The sequence below is a fragment of the Parus major genome, chromosome 27 (genome assembly GCF_001522545.3).
Source record: "Parus major isolate Abel chromosome 27, Parus_major1.1, whole genome shotgun sequence".
Taxonomy (NCBI): domain Eukaryota; kingdom Metazoa; phylum Chordata; class Aves; order Passeriformes; family Paridae; genus Parus; species Parus major.
In genome coordinates, this window is record NC_031796.1 from 3,703,602 (window position 1) to 3,717,431 (window position 13,830).

Here is a 13,830-nt window from a genome sequence, read left to right on the forward strand (position 1 = left end):
GGGATGTCCTTTATCCTGCCCCTGACTTCCCAACAGTAGGCCAGGCCTGGCTGAGCCAGGCTTACCAGAGCCAAGCCCAGCCTTTCCCTGTAGAGCAGAACAACACAAACTCCACACTTTTGCTCTGTGTTTACAATTTATTCAGCAGATCCTTGTCTGCTCCCATGTCCTGCTTCCCTAAATTCAGTCTCCAGAGAAAAATCTCAATCCCAGTCCCTGCCCCTCCCTGGATGTCTGTGGGCAGAGGCAAAACCCCCAAGCAGCACAATTCCCATCTTCAGATTTTTGTTAAAACCATCCCTCCTGCCCCTCTCCTTTGTGTTCCTGTATGAGGATGCTCCATAATCTGCTCCACAGCCTTGGGAGGGGATTCATCTCCCAGCACTGCATTAATGATGAAATAATAATAATAGTAATCTTAGTAATCTTAGTAATAATAGTAGTAGTAGTAGTAGTAGTAGTAGTAGTAGTAGTAGTAGTAGTAGTAGTAGTAGTAGTAATAATAATAATAATAATAACAATAATAATAATAATAATAAATTCACACTCAAGCACTGCAAGAAGAACCTTGATGATTTTAAAATGCCTGTCCTTGATCTTGGGGCAGAGAAATGAGGTTGCAGCAGAAATTCCCAGGTCAGATTTGATGCCAGTTAATGAGCTGAGGAATTTCGAGATTGCTGAACATCTGGGTTCAGCCACAGCCCAGTGGTGAGTGAGGAAAAGAAATCCCCAAGGACTGGGAACCTGCAGATCCTGACATCAGCATGGCCTGGAAGGGACTGACCTTGATTTTTTAACAGCTTGGAAAAGCTTCTGTGGCAGGGTCTGAGCAGGGAGGTGTGGAAAGAACAGCAGAGATCCTGTCATGGAATCAGGGAATGGTTTGGGTTGGAAGGGCCTCAAATCCCACCCATTCCACCCCAGCCATGGCAGGGACACCTCCCACTGTCCCAGGCTGCTCCAGCCCCAATGTCCAGCCTGGCCTTGGGCACTGCCAGGGATCCAGGGGCAGCCCCAGCTGCTCTGGGCACCCTGTGCCAGGGCCTGCCCACCCTGCCAGGGAACAATCCCTGCCCAATATCCCATCCAGCCCTGCCCTCTGCCACTGGGAGCCATTCCCTGGCTCCTGTCCCTCCATCCCTTGTCCCCAGTCCCTCTCCAGCTCTCCTGGAGCCCCTTTAGGCCCTGCAAGGGGCTCTGAGCTCTCCCTGGAGCTTCTCCTCTCCAGGTGAACATTCCCAGCTCTCCCAGCCTTCCCCCCCAGCAGAGCTGCTCCATCCTCTGATCATCCTGGGGCCTCCTGTGGACTCTCTCTCACAGCTCCATGTCCCTCCTGTTCCCAGGAGGCTGGAGCTGGATGCAGGAGCCCAGGTGGGATCTCGAGGGGGCAGAGGGGCAGCACCACCTCTGAGCCCACGGCATTCCATGGAGGAGCAGCGCTGGCCACACTCTTTGGGACAAATCCATGTGTCCCCAACATCCACGGGAGCTGGGAGTGCCAGCCAGCCCTGGCTGTTTCCAGCCTCTCCTGGAAGCTCTGAGCCACTGGAGAATACATCCCTGTCTGAGCTGCTGTCCTTGCCAGAGTCACATTGAAATTCAGGGGGAAAAATCCGTATTTCAGCCCTGAGATGCAAAATGGGGAGAAATGAAGTGGCCTCTGGTGGCCGAGTTCTCTAGACCCCAGTTCTGATCTCCAGACCCCAGCCCTGATCTCCAAACCCCAGTTCTGATCTCCAAACCCCAGCCCTGATCTCCAAACCCCAGTTCTGATCTCCAGACCCCAGTTCTGATCTCCAAACCCCAGTTCTGATCTCCAAACCCCAGTTCTGATCTCCAAACCCCAGTTCTGATCTCCAAACCCCAGTTCTGATCTCCAAACCCCAGTTCTGCTCTCCAAACCCCAGTTCTGATCTCCAGACCCCAGTTCTGATCTCCAAACCCCAGCCCTGATCTCCAGACCCCAGTTCTGATCTCCAGACCCCAGCCCTGCTCTCCAGACCCCAGTTCTGATCTCCAGACCCCAGATCTGATCTCCAAACCCCAGTTCTGATCTCCAAACCCCAGCCCTGCTCTCCAAACCCCAGTTCTGATCTCCAAACCCCAGTTCTGATCTCCAAACCCCAGATCTGATCTCCAAACCCCAGTTCTGCTCTCCTGCCTGCTTTGTTATCCCCAAAGTTTAATCCCTGCCTCCTCTCCCTGTGCAGGAAGCAAAGCACTGAACACTGAGAGCTGATCCCAAAAGCCAGAGGGTGCAATGGGACAGAGCTGTGTCCAAAAGGGAAAAGCAATTCCCTTGGGAAAGACCTAAAGCCAGCTTTGCATGGATTGCAACAGCTTCTGATCTTGGATAAATGAATTTATTCCATGGGTCCCTCTCCAACCCAGCTCTGTGTCAGGACTGGTTTGGGATTGGAGGATGGGGAGAAACTCTTTACCCAGAAAAAAATTCCCTCTCAAGATCACCTCATCCAAGGTAATTGTCTGCTTTAGGGTGAGGGGATTTGTGCCTGAGTGGTGGAAATGGTGTGGGGGCAGTGAGGGACAGCAGCTCAGGGACAGAAAGTCCCAGGAAAATCAGCTGGAGATGGGATGTGACCACACTTTTTAAAATTGTTTTCGGTTTTAATTAAAGGAATAAAACAGTGATAAATAAAAAAGGATCATCCCCTTCTCCCCAGCTTAGTGAAGAACATCAGGAACTGCCCAAAGCCTGCACTCAAACTCTGGGGCTCTGATGGCACATCCCTGGCAGTGTCCAGGCCAGGCTGGAGGGTGTGGGAGGTGTCCCTGGCCATGGCAGGTGGCACTGGGTGGCCTTTGAGGTGGCACTGGGTGGCCTTTGAGGTGCTCTGGAGGGATTCCTGACTGGCAGTGAGCACAAGCTCAGCTTTGGCTCCTGCACTGTGATCCCAGTGATGTCCAAACGATTCCCAGCCATTGGAAAGAGCAGGTGCCTCGTTATTGTCTTTTAATTTCCCCTTTCCCTGTCACTCCTGATCCTGCTCAGTGCAGTGTTTCTGGACAGAGCCTTTGTTGTCACTTCCTTGGAACAGCCACTCCTGAAATCCTTCATTGCTTTGACATTTCTCAGCTGCTTTCTGCATCTCCCAAGAACTTCATCAGAACTGGAGTTGTGTGATCACAGAAAATATCCACAGCTTTAATTCCTTTATTCACGTCCTCCCTGTGATCAAGGAGCTGAAAACCTCTCTTTGTTTTGAGCAGAGCTGCTGGTGAAATGTTCCCTCCCACCCTTCCCTCACTGTGCACTTTTGTCTTTTTGTTCAGAGTTATTTGGGTTTTGACTTCAGGGTTTTTTTACAGAGACTGAAGAACACAAGAGGAGCTGGTGCCTTCCTGGAAAAACATTGGAAAATCCAAAGCTTCTTTTCTATTTCCAAAGTTTCAGGTTCACTTGGGGTTCTTTGGTCTGTCCTGGCTTGGCTTTGAACTCCACTCACTTCACAGACAAGTTTAATTTTAGAGTCTGATTCTATACATTGGTTCCAAATCCCTGTTCCTTCTCCAGAAGGAAGATTCTGACTGGATCACAGAGAGCCCATTTACATGTGGAGATATTTGGAACCAGACCTTTGGATTGAGGTGTTGTACAAATGGCCTGAGGGCCCCAAACTGAGTGGATTTCCATGGAATCACAGAATCCCAGGATGGTTTGGGTGGGAAGTGACCCCAAAGCCCACACAGCACCACCTCCTGCCATGGGAAGGGACATTTCCACTGCCCCAGGATGCTCCAAACCCCATTGTGTCTCTCCAGGGCCATTTGGTGAGGAGCAGATGTTCCTGTCCCAGCAGCAATGGTGCTGATCCATCAGAGATTGACAACTGTGCCCATTTCTGGATCCAGCTCCAGCTGGGAGCAGACCCCATCCCCCTCTCCCAAGATCTCCAGATCCAGGCTGCTGTTCCCACGGGAGCTGCTGCTGTCCCCGTGGTGCCCAGCAGAGCCCTGGGACATCCCTGTGAGGATGGGCACGTCTGGGGCCCTGGCACTCCTGTTCTGGGGAGCCTCAGCCAAAGGCACCGTGTGGTGCCTATAAATTCCTGAGGTTTCTATGGCTACAAGGCAGAACAGCACACAGGGAGAGCTCTGATTGCCCCAACAGAAAAGCTCCAGGATAATCCCAGGGATCCTCCCTGGCTCCAGTGGATGTGCTGGAGCAGGAGGCCTGACCGAGCTGCCTGGAGGCCTCAGGCACAGCAAAGGCTGCACAGCCCGGGCAGCTCAGGGCTCCTGGCTCAGGCTGTGCCAGGACTGGAGCCCTGCAGGAGGGAAATGGGGCTGGAAACGCAGGAGCCTGGCTTGGGCTGCAGGGAGGGACCTGGGGCTGCTCTGGGGACAAGCTCAGAGTCCCCCCAGCCTGGCCCTGAACACCAGCCCGGCCCAGGGGACGTGGAAAAGGCTTCTCTTGACCGAGGGAAAAGGGAAATAAAACCAAAGCTGGGATCCCCTGCCAGGAGGAGCCGAGCAGCCCCCACTGCTCCGAGACTTTGGGATCAAAGGGCCCTTCCCAGTTCCTTTCTTCTTCCCTCCCAAAGTCAGGCTCTGTCCAAGGCTGACAATGTGCAGACATTGAAACTGCCAGACAAAGGGAGCAGCCAGGCTCAGGCATCTGATTCATCCTGACATTATAAATCCAAAGGTTGGAATTGCTGTTTCTCCCTGCCTGGAAAGGCCTGGCTCTGAAATCTGTGGATTTTTTTCCCACTTGTTACATTCTCATTAATAAGGAAGTACAATGGGCTGTGCAAACATTGCTGCTTTTCTGTGCTTTCAGTGCCCAGGGATGGATCCCAAATCCCCTGATCCTGGCTGGGCCCCAGGGATGGATCCCAAATCCCCTGATCCTGGCTGGGCCCCAGGGATGGATCCCANCTGATCCTGGCTGGGCCCCAGGGATGGATCCCAAATCCCCTGATCCTGGCTGGGCCCCAGGGATGGATCCCAAATCCCCTGATCCTGGCTGGGCCATTCCCAGCACTGTCTGCCCCCGATGGGAGCCAGGCTCAGGCCAAGGAAGGGACACAGAAGCCTTGATGACCTTTCCTTATCCTTCCTACAAATATTCTGGGCATGGAAAAGCAGGTTTTGGCAAACAAGAGCTGCATATGAAACACTCTGGGTCCCATCCCCATTCCAGGACTCCCTGGCACTGAAGTGTCCCTGCCTGGATGATGAATGGACTGGGTGAGGCTGAGCTCAGGCTGGGCTCAGCCAGCCCCTCCTCTTAGCAGTCTGAATTTAAATTCCAGACTTAAGTCTGGAACTTAAATTCCAGCTTAAAACTGAGCTGAAGAACTGATTTTAGCAGTCTGAACATGAACCTCAGTTCTCAGAAAGCTGATCCCAAAGTCAGCAGAACCAGGCTCAGCTTTTTGCTGAGTTAGCAACAAAGTCCAGTTGTATTTCCAGGGCTTTTTCAGGGAGAGTTTGAAAAATGAGGCCCTGTCGGCCTCGACAGTGCCCTGGGGAGGCTCTGCTGGCACTTGATGAGAGAAGCAGAGCTTTGTATCCCCTGCCCTGCCCAAGCTCCTGCTTGGGCTCCCTCCAGCACCATTCCCCAGGGCAGCAATTCCAGCCCAGGGGCAGCTGCAGCTCAGGCTCAGCAGCTGGGCTTTGGAGAGCTCCAGAGACAGGAGCTCATGGCTGAGCTGGTGGAATACACAGAATTCATAGAAAGGGGTTGAAATTTTCAGGCAACCACCCTGAGCCCTGATGAGAAATGCTGGAGGTTCCTGTGGAGGGATTTGCAGAGGAATTGGCAGCACTGCTGCTGATGTCACTGTTAAAGCAAGGCTCCACTCCAGGGCTAAGCCAGAGCCACCCAGATAAGCCAGGACTGTTCCCACCCCAGCCCCAGGGCTGGAACGGGCTGATCTTTAAGGTCCTTGCTGACTGAACCCAGGCTGGGAGTCTGTGTGTTTATTTTTATGCTCCCACTGTTGTATTTTATTTCTGGGTTGGTTTCCTGCCCATTCCCTGAGCTGAGTCAGGGAATACCCACGGAATCAGAACTTGGAGAATGGGACCACCTTTTACAGCCAAGCTCGGGGATTTTCCCATTTTTCTTTCTCTCAATAATTCTCAATTCCCAACCTGTATTTTCCCTATTATGAGTTTAACTCTCTTGGTCTGTGGAAACAATCTGTGAGGGAGAGAGAAGGAAAAAAATAAATCCCAGGACGTGCAATAAAACCTTTGCCAGTGATGGTTCCCACCTTTGTCTCATCCTTCACCTGCCCATCTGTGCTCCATTCAAGAGTCACTCTCTCAAACTGGTGGAGGCGAGGAATAAAAGAGAAAATTCCAATTCTTCTCCAAATACAAACCCAGAGCACAATAAAACCCCAGCTGCATTTCCTCACATCTACTGGAAGGTGTTTACTGCGAGCACTGAACAAATGTCTCTGCACACATCAATATTGGCATCAGGCTCAGAAATGTCATCTCTATTTCAGAACATGGGAAACAGAGACTTTTGGGAATGCTCAGCCCTTCATTCATTCCATCCCTGTGTTTGTTTTGTTCTCTGCCTTCTCTGGGAAGAGGCTCCAAGGCTCTGCTATTTTTAGTCCCAGAGTTCTGAGTTTGCTGCCAGGGAATTTGGACGGAGCCAGCTGGACCAGCCCTGGCAGAGGCAGCTCAGGGGATCTGGGAGGTTTCAGGACACTTTCACTTGGAACAGTCCCTGGAGGACATGTCATGGTCTGGAACTCACAGGGCTGGGTTCTTCCCCACTCCTGGCTCTGGGAACCTTGGCCCCAGCATCCCAAAGCAAGAGCTCACTTTTATCTCCAGTCAGCAAAGGAAATGGAGGCTCTAAAATTTAAGTGTCTGAATTTGTGGTCAGGACATCAAAGAGGCTCTTCAGGAGCTGCTCAAGCTCCAGCAGCTCCTCCCTTCAGAGCAGTTTCTCTCCAAGATCCTGCAGCTTTTACCCCATTCTGTCCTGATTTCCTGGAGCTCTCCTTGTTCTCCAGCATCAGACCTGACAAACCCCTGCTGCAGGTGAGGTGGGGCTTGGGCAGAGAATTTAAACACAAGGAACAAACTCTGTCAGCCTCAGGGCTGGCCTGGGACACTCGGTCACTGGCAGAGCCCTGAACTTCTCCAGGTGCCTCAGACAGACACTTTGACAGAATCCTGGAATGGTTTGGGTGGGAAAAGACCTCAAATCCCACCCATTCCACCCCAGCCATGGCAGGGACACCTCCCACTGTCCCAGGCTGCTCCAGCCCCAATGTCCAGCCTGGCCTTGGGCACTGCCAGGGATCCAGGGGCAGCCCCAGCTGCTCTGGGCACCCTGTGCCAGGGCCTGCCCACCCTGCCAGGGAACAATCCCTGCCCAATATCCCATCCAGCCCTGCCCTCTGCCACTGGGAGCCATTCCCTGGCTCCTGCCCCTCCATCCCTTGTCCCCAGTCCCTCTCCAGCTCTCCTGGAGCCCCTTTAGGCTCTGAAGGGGCTCTGAGCTCTCCCTGGAGCTTCTCCTCTCCAGGTGAACACCCCCAGCTCTCCCAGCCTGGCTCCAGAGGGGGTCCTGGCCTGGGATCATCTCCATGGCCTCTTCTGGAGTCACTCCAGCAGCTCCAGGTCCTTTTTGCCATAACTCTTCCTCAGACACCTGAGAAAAGCAGGCAGCACCATCTCCTTTTCAGAAATAACCCCCAGTCTGGTGTTTTAGGGCTTGAATAAATCCAGCTCTCCTGAATAGCCCCATTAAAGTTCTCACTGCCTTGTTCTGAGGTGCCTGAAGCAGCTCCATGAATTCCTGGCACTCAGTGCAGGAGCCCTGCCTGAGCCTGGGCTTCAGTTCCAGCCAGGCATCAATGATGGACGTGCTGGAGCAGAAAGGAAAAGCTCCCTGTTCCCTTCAGGAGCTGTCAGCCAGAAGAGAAGGAGCACATGATCCACTTTGGGCACAAACCCATCTCCTAGGCCAGGAAAGAAAACAGATATGGTAATTCATAAAAAAAGGGGGAAGGAGGAGGACTCAGGTTTATTTCTTGCCTTGCCTCAAGAGAGAAGTGCCAGCTTTCATCTTCTCTCCCTCCTGCTTTTCCTGGTGTTCTCTGCTCTCCTTTTGTGTTCCTGAGGAAACAGGAGCTGTGTCCCCAGTGCCAGGGGAGTGGGGATGGCGGGGGGAGCACGGGGCCAGCCAGGAGCTGCTGAGGCCACATCAGCTCCTTGGGGACACCGGGGGTGACCCTGCCCTGTCCCCTGCTCTCCCTCCTCAGGGCTCAGCAATGAGAGCCACAGAACACAGAGCAGATCCCGTCCCAGCCTTGCACAGGAAGGATTTTCCACACCAGAAAACCCTGGAGAGCTCCAGATCCCACAGGATGGGGCTCAGGCCAGGCCTCCCCTCCTCTCCTCAGTGCAGGGGTCAGGAGCGTCCCAGGACATGGAATTATCACATATTCCTCACATCCAGAGAGGAACAATGACTGCATTACACTCCTTATCCACTTCAGATTCCTTAGAAAAATGATGGATTCAATGACCAGCAAACAACACTGAAAGTTCGATATTAATTGATCATCTCTGGTATCCAGGGATGTTTAAAGCTGCCAGAAAAAGAACTTTTAGGAATTGAGGAGGAGCTTTCCTGAGCCAATTGCTGCAGTCAGAGCTCACCTCTGCAGGTGGCACTGGGAGTTGAGCTCTATTTTTATGAAAGTTTCAAGACTCCAAGGCATGTGATGAGATTCAGCTTCCAGCTCAGTAACTTCAGCTCTGCTGATAAAACTTAAAAATAACACCTCTCCTCCAGCTCCCAAACTCCCCAAATCAGTTCCAAAGGAGAATCTGACAAATTTTCCATTTAAAAGGCAGATGCTTCTGAAGGCAAGCTCCAGATCTTGGAGGAAGTGGCTCTGAAGTTTTGGGGGATGCAGAACTTCCCAGGTGGCTCTCGGGGAGGGGATTTTAGGCTCTTTCCCTGAGCAGCAGAGGAGTGAAATTTTCCAGGAATCTGGGCTGGTGGAGGGTGACAATCCTGGGAAGGAGCTGTGTGATGGAGGCAGAGCTGAATGAGGAGTTCTGGATGTTGGGTCTTGACAGCACTGCTGGAAAAGGGATTTTATTCCATCAGTGATTCCTGCAGATTGGCCAGGCCTTTCTCCACACCTGGGCCTTCAACAGCCCTTCCCATTATTGGAGAATGGAGCCAAAATCTCCAGGAGATCTTCAGGGGGGAAGCTGAGAGATTCCAGGTCCAGCTTTTCAATATATCAGAAAGCTGGGAGGGGTCCTGGAGGAACCACAGAATCCCAGACTGGTTGAGGTTGGAAAGGAGTTTAAAGCCCATCCAGTGTCACCCTTTTATCCAAACAAAATTACAATATTATTAATAATATTATAATTAATATCTGCTTGCTAATGACCAATAAAGGTCCCAATACAATCACAAACAACCCCCCCGATCAATGGGTTATTGATGTCTCCTGTCATTGATGTTCCTTGGTTTTACTGATGGGTTTTTCTCATGTGAAGAACATTTCAGGAATGTTCATTTTTCACAGTCACCCAGAGCCTCTTTTAGGTGCTTTTTTTGTGCGTGTTAAGCTGAAAGCAAATTCCAGCTCCCACTTCCAGCACTGAGTCCTGGCTTTCTGAGCTGCACAAACCTTGCAGGGATTTCGAGGTCTGACTTTGCCTCTAGACACGGCCCTGGCACGTTCTGAGTGGAACTGGGGCAGCTCAAGGTCCTGCAGGAGAAAACTCCACAGGTCTGCTCAAAAATCCCATGGTCCAGGCTGGGAGGAAAACCCCGGCAATCCACGGGAGCTGCTGCAGCTGGGCAGGTTTAACAAAGCCTGAGCTCTTCACATCAAACCCTGCCAGAGGGAGGGGAACTGGGAGGGGAGGGGAACTGGGAGAGCACTGGGGAGGGGAACTGGGAGGGGAACTGGGAGAGCAGCAGCTGGGGCTTGGGAAGGGCAGGGGGAGAGCACGGCTGGGCCTCTTGCTCCACCATTATCCAGCAGGAATGGCCTGGTCCTGCTGCTTCCCATCGGGAATGGCCTGGTCCTGCTGCTTCCCATCAGGAATGGCCTGGTCCTGCTGCTTCCCATCAGGAATGGCCTGGTCCTGCTGCTTCCCATCAGGAATGGCCTGGTCCTGCTGCTTCCCATCGGGAATGGCCTGGTCCTGCTGCTTCCCATCAGGAATGGCCTGGTCCTGCTGCTTCCCATTGGGAATGGCCTGGTCCTGCTGCTTCCCATTGGGAATGGCCTGGTCCTGCTGTTCCAGCAGTTCCAGAGCCCCCATGCTGGAAAGTTCTGCTCCTGCAGCTGCTGGGGCCGAGCTCTGCCCCTTCCATCCCTGCCATGCCACAGAGCCCTCGGGAATAATGCATTCCCAAAACCTGGCTCAAAGGGATGCAGTAGCACATCCCCAAAATCCAGCTCGTGGCTGTGCTGAAGTGTCCACAGCCTCATCCCTGGGAATTGTTCTGCTCCCATGTTACCTCCTGGCTGTGGCCTTTCCCCACCTGTTCATGTTTTTATCACCTGGCCACATCCTTTCCCCCCTGGCCATGTCCTTTCAGTGCCTATCCATATCCATGTCCTTTTATCACCTGTCCATGTCCTTTTCCCACCTGGCCACATGAGATCCGTGGCTGTGATTGTCACTGGAGACAAAAGGATGTGGCACCTGCTCCCAACAATTCCCCCACCTTGTTTGTGATCACTGAACTCGTCGCTGCTTCCCCACTGGGAAAGGGGGAAAATAAGGAGCTGATTCTGCTCGGTGTATCCATGCAAACAGAGCATCAGTGCGAGCACATCCCCCAGGCAGGGAGGAGCAGGAATTCCCAGCCATGGAAGGCTCTCAGTCAGTGCCAGAGGGGCGGAGGAGGGAGCTGAGACTGAAATTGTCGGCAGAAGTGGTTGGTGTCACCCTGCTCCTCTTGCAGTGCAGCTCCTTCCCCATTTCCACTCACACTTCCACCTCTAAAATAGCAGAGTCCCCATCCCTGGCAGAGAGGGGCCACCCTCGGGAGCTGCACTCACTCACTCACAGCCTCCCTGTGGGAATGTCACCCGAGCTGACAATGAGGATCCTGTGCAGAGGCTCAGGACTCACTGCCTGGCTCCAGAGGAACCTCGCGAGTTTGACCCTTCCCGTCCTTTCCCACCTCCAAGGGCTCCCCCCCTCTGCTCCCATTCCTGCTTTCTCAGGGGTGAAAAGGACCTAAATATTCCCATAGCAGGGAAGATCCATAATCTATCCATAACAGGGAAGCTCCACCTGCAGGTTCAGTGTTTGAACCCCTGCTCTGCTTTCCAGAGGGAGCTGAAATGGCACCAGAACCCAGAGGTGTTCCCATTCCAGCAGTTTGTCCTTGTCGTGCCATCAGCTCTCCCATCCCATCCCAGGCCGTGCCATGTGTGCTCCCTTCTGCCCCCTGCCCTGCCTGCCACTGAGGCCCTTTCCTGGCAGTCAGGGGTTGGGATGGCCCTGGGATTCGGGATATCTCAGGGTTTGGGATATCTCAGGGTTTGGGATATCTCAGGGTTTGGGATATCTCAGGGTTTGGGATATCTCAGGGTTCGGGATGTCTCAGGGTTCGGGATGTCTCAGGGTTCGGGATGTGTCAGGGTTCAGGATGTCTCAGGGTTCAGGATGTCTCAGGGTTCAGGATGTGTCAGGATTCAGGATGTGTCAGGATTCAGGATGTCTCAGGGTTCGGGATGTGTCAGGATGTCTCAGGAGCTGGAGGCAGAGCTGCTGCCAGCTGTGATCACAGAGGATGACAAATGAGGGCTGAAGCTTTCCTGGGAGCGAGGTCAGCTCCTGGCACCGCTGCCCAGCGCTGGCACTGCCAGCAGAGCCGAGGTGGCAGGAGAGCACCTGGAGGTGTCACACGAGGAGCAGCTCCTGAGCCAGGCTGAGAGAGACAAACAGCAGCCAAGGAGAGTGAAAGGAGACACGGGGTTCTGCTGCAGGTTAATTAACCCAGGAGGTCATCAGCACCTGGCTGAGCTCTCTGCACCAGCTCATTACGAGCTTTCTGACAAATTGATTCCTTTTTGTGCTCTCTGTCCTCCCACACTGTGAGGAAGGCTCCTGGCTGGGGTGGGAGCTGTGTCCAGCCCAGAGAGTCCTGGCAGCTCAGGGGAGGGACAGGTGGGCCAGGGCTGAGCAGCAGTGCTGGGACAAAGGGCCCTGTTAAATCCCGCTAAATGAGCTCTTCATTAGCAGCTCTAATTGCTGATGAGGAGCAGCGGGAGGCTCCAGCCAGACAAAGGCACTTCCATGGTCCCGAGGCTTTCCCAGTGCAGCATTTCCCCACTCGAGCTCTCAGCCTGGGGGCGGCAGGAGGAGCAGGGAACAGCTCAGCCTGAGCTGGCCTCATCCTCTCCTCGATTGTCCTGTCTTTGCTGAAGGTCTCTTTCCCCCCTGGTGTCCTCCTCAGGAGGATCCTGCCTGTGCCATTCCCATTCCCACTCCCACTCCCATTCCCACTCCCATTCCCACTCCCATTCCCGTTCCCATTCCCACTCCCACTCCCGTTCCCATTCCCAGTGCAGCCCAGCTCAGATGGTTTCCCAGGCACGAGGCCAGTTCGCTGTTTTATGTCTCATTTGTCAAGGGCTTTTTTCCCTTTAATCTCTGTAATTAAAGCCCGCAGCTGCCACAGCTCCAGGAGCAACAGGAGGAGCAGGATCCAAGCCCCCCCCGCATTCCCACCTCCCTCCCCTGCCCTGCCTCTCGTTGTTGATGCTCTCAGGTGCCACACTCCAGCTGGGTGGTGGGACTTGTGAGGGAAACACCAGACCTGGTGCTGGGCTCAGCCGATTCCCGGGAATTCGCAGACGCCGCCGAGCCCAGGGACGAGGGCTGGAGGCAGGGAAATGTTTCATTTCTGCTCTGATGAGCTCATTGGTGCCAGGATGTGTCATTGCTCCAGCAGCACAAACCTTCCCAGCCCTCCACACATCAACAGCACGGCAAAGGAAGAGGTGATGGAGAGAGGAGCTGGAACTGCACTGACAGGGAGGCAGAGATTCCATGGAATTGGCTCCTGTGGTTTGGAGCCCTCCTGGGCCAGATGAGATCACTCACTCTGCTCTCCCACTCCTTCTTAATGAACTCGGTGCTAATCAATGCACTGAGGGGAGGAACCATCATTTCTGCATGGTTCAGGAATCCAGCAGGTTTGCTCCTGGCAGGAGTGACAGCCACAGCTCCAGCTCAGGAAACACAGGGAAACTTCAGCTCTTCCCAGGAAAGCAGCAGGGCCACGGACACGCAGCAATTCCACTTTTATTTTCTGATGGAGCTGTTCCCTCGTACGCTGTCAGCACAGAGGAAGCAGGCATTCATCTTCCAGCTGGAGGAATGCCAGCAGGGATGGGATCCATGGCCCCAGATGCCAGCAGGGATGGGATCCATGGCCCCAGATGCCAGCAGGGATGGTATCCATGGCCCCAGATGCCAGCAGGGATGGGATCCATGGCCCAGATAATGTGGGAATGAGATGGACACGGGAGCTGTGATGCTGCTGAGCATGGCCAGGGCCAGGAAGATGATCCGAGGGTGGGAAGCCTCTGACATGGAGCCAGGCTAGGAATGTTCAGGATGTTCACCTGGAGAGGAGAAGCTCCAGGGAGAGCTCAGAGCCCCTTCAGAGCCTAAAGGGGCTCCAGGAGAGCTGGAGAGGGACTGGGGACAAGAGATAGAGGGACAGGAGCCAGGGAATGGCTCCCAGTGGCAGAGGGCAGGGCTGGATGGGATATTGGGCAGGGATTGTTCCCTGGCAGGGTGGGCAGGCCCTGGCACAGGGTGCCC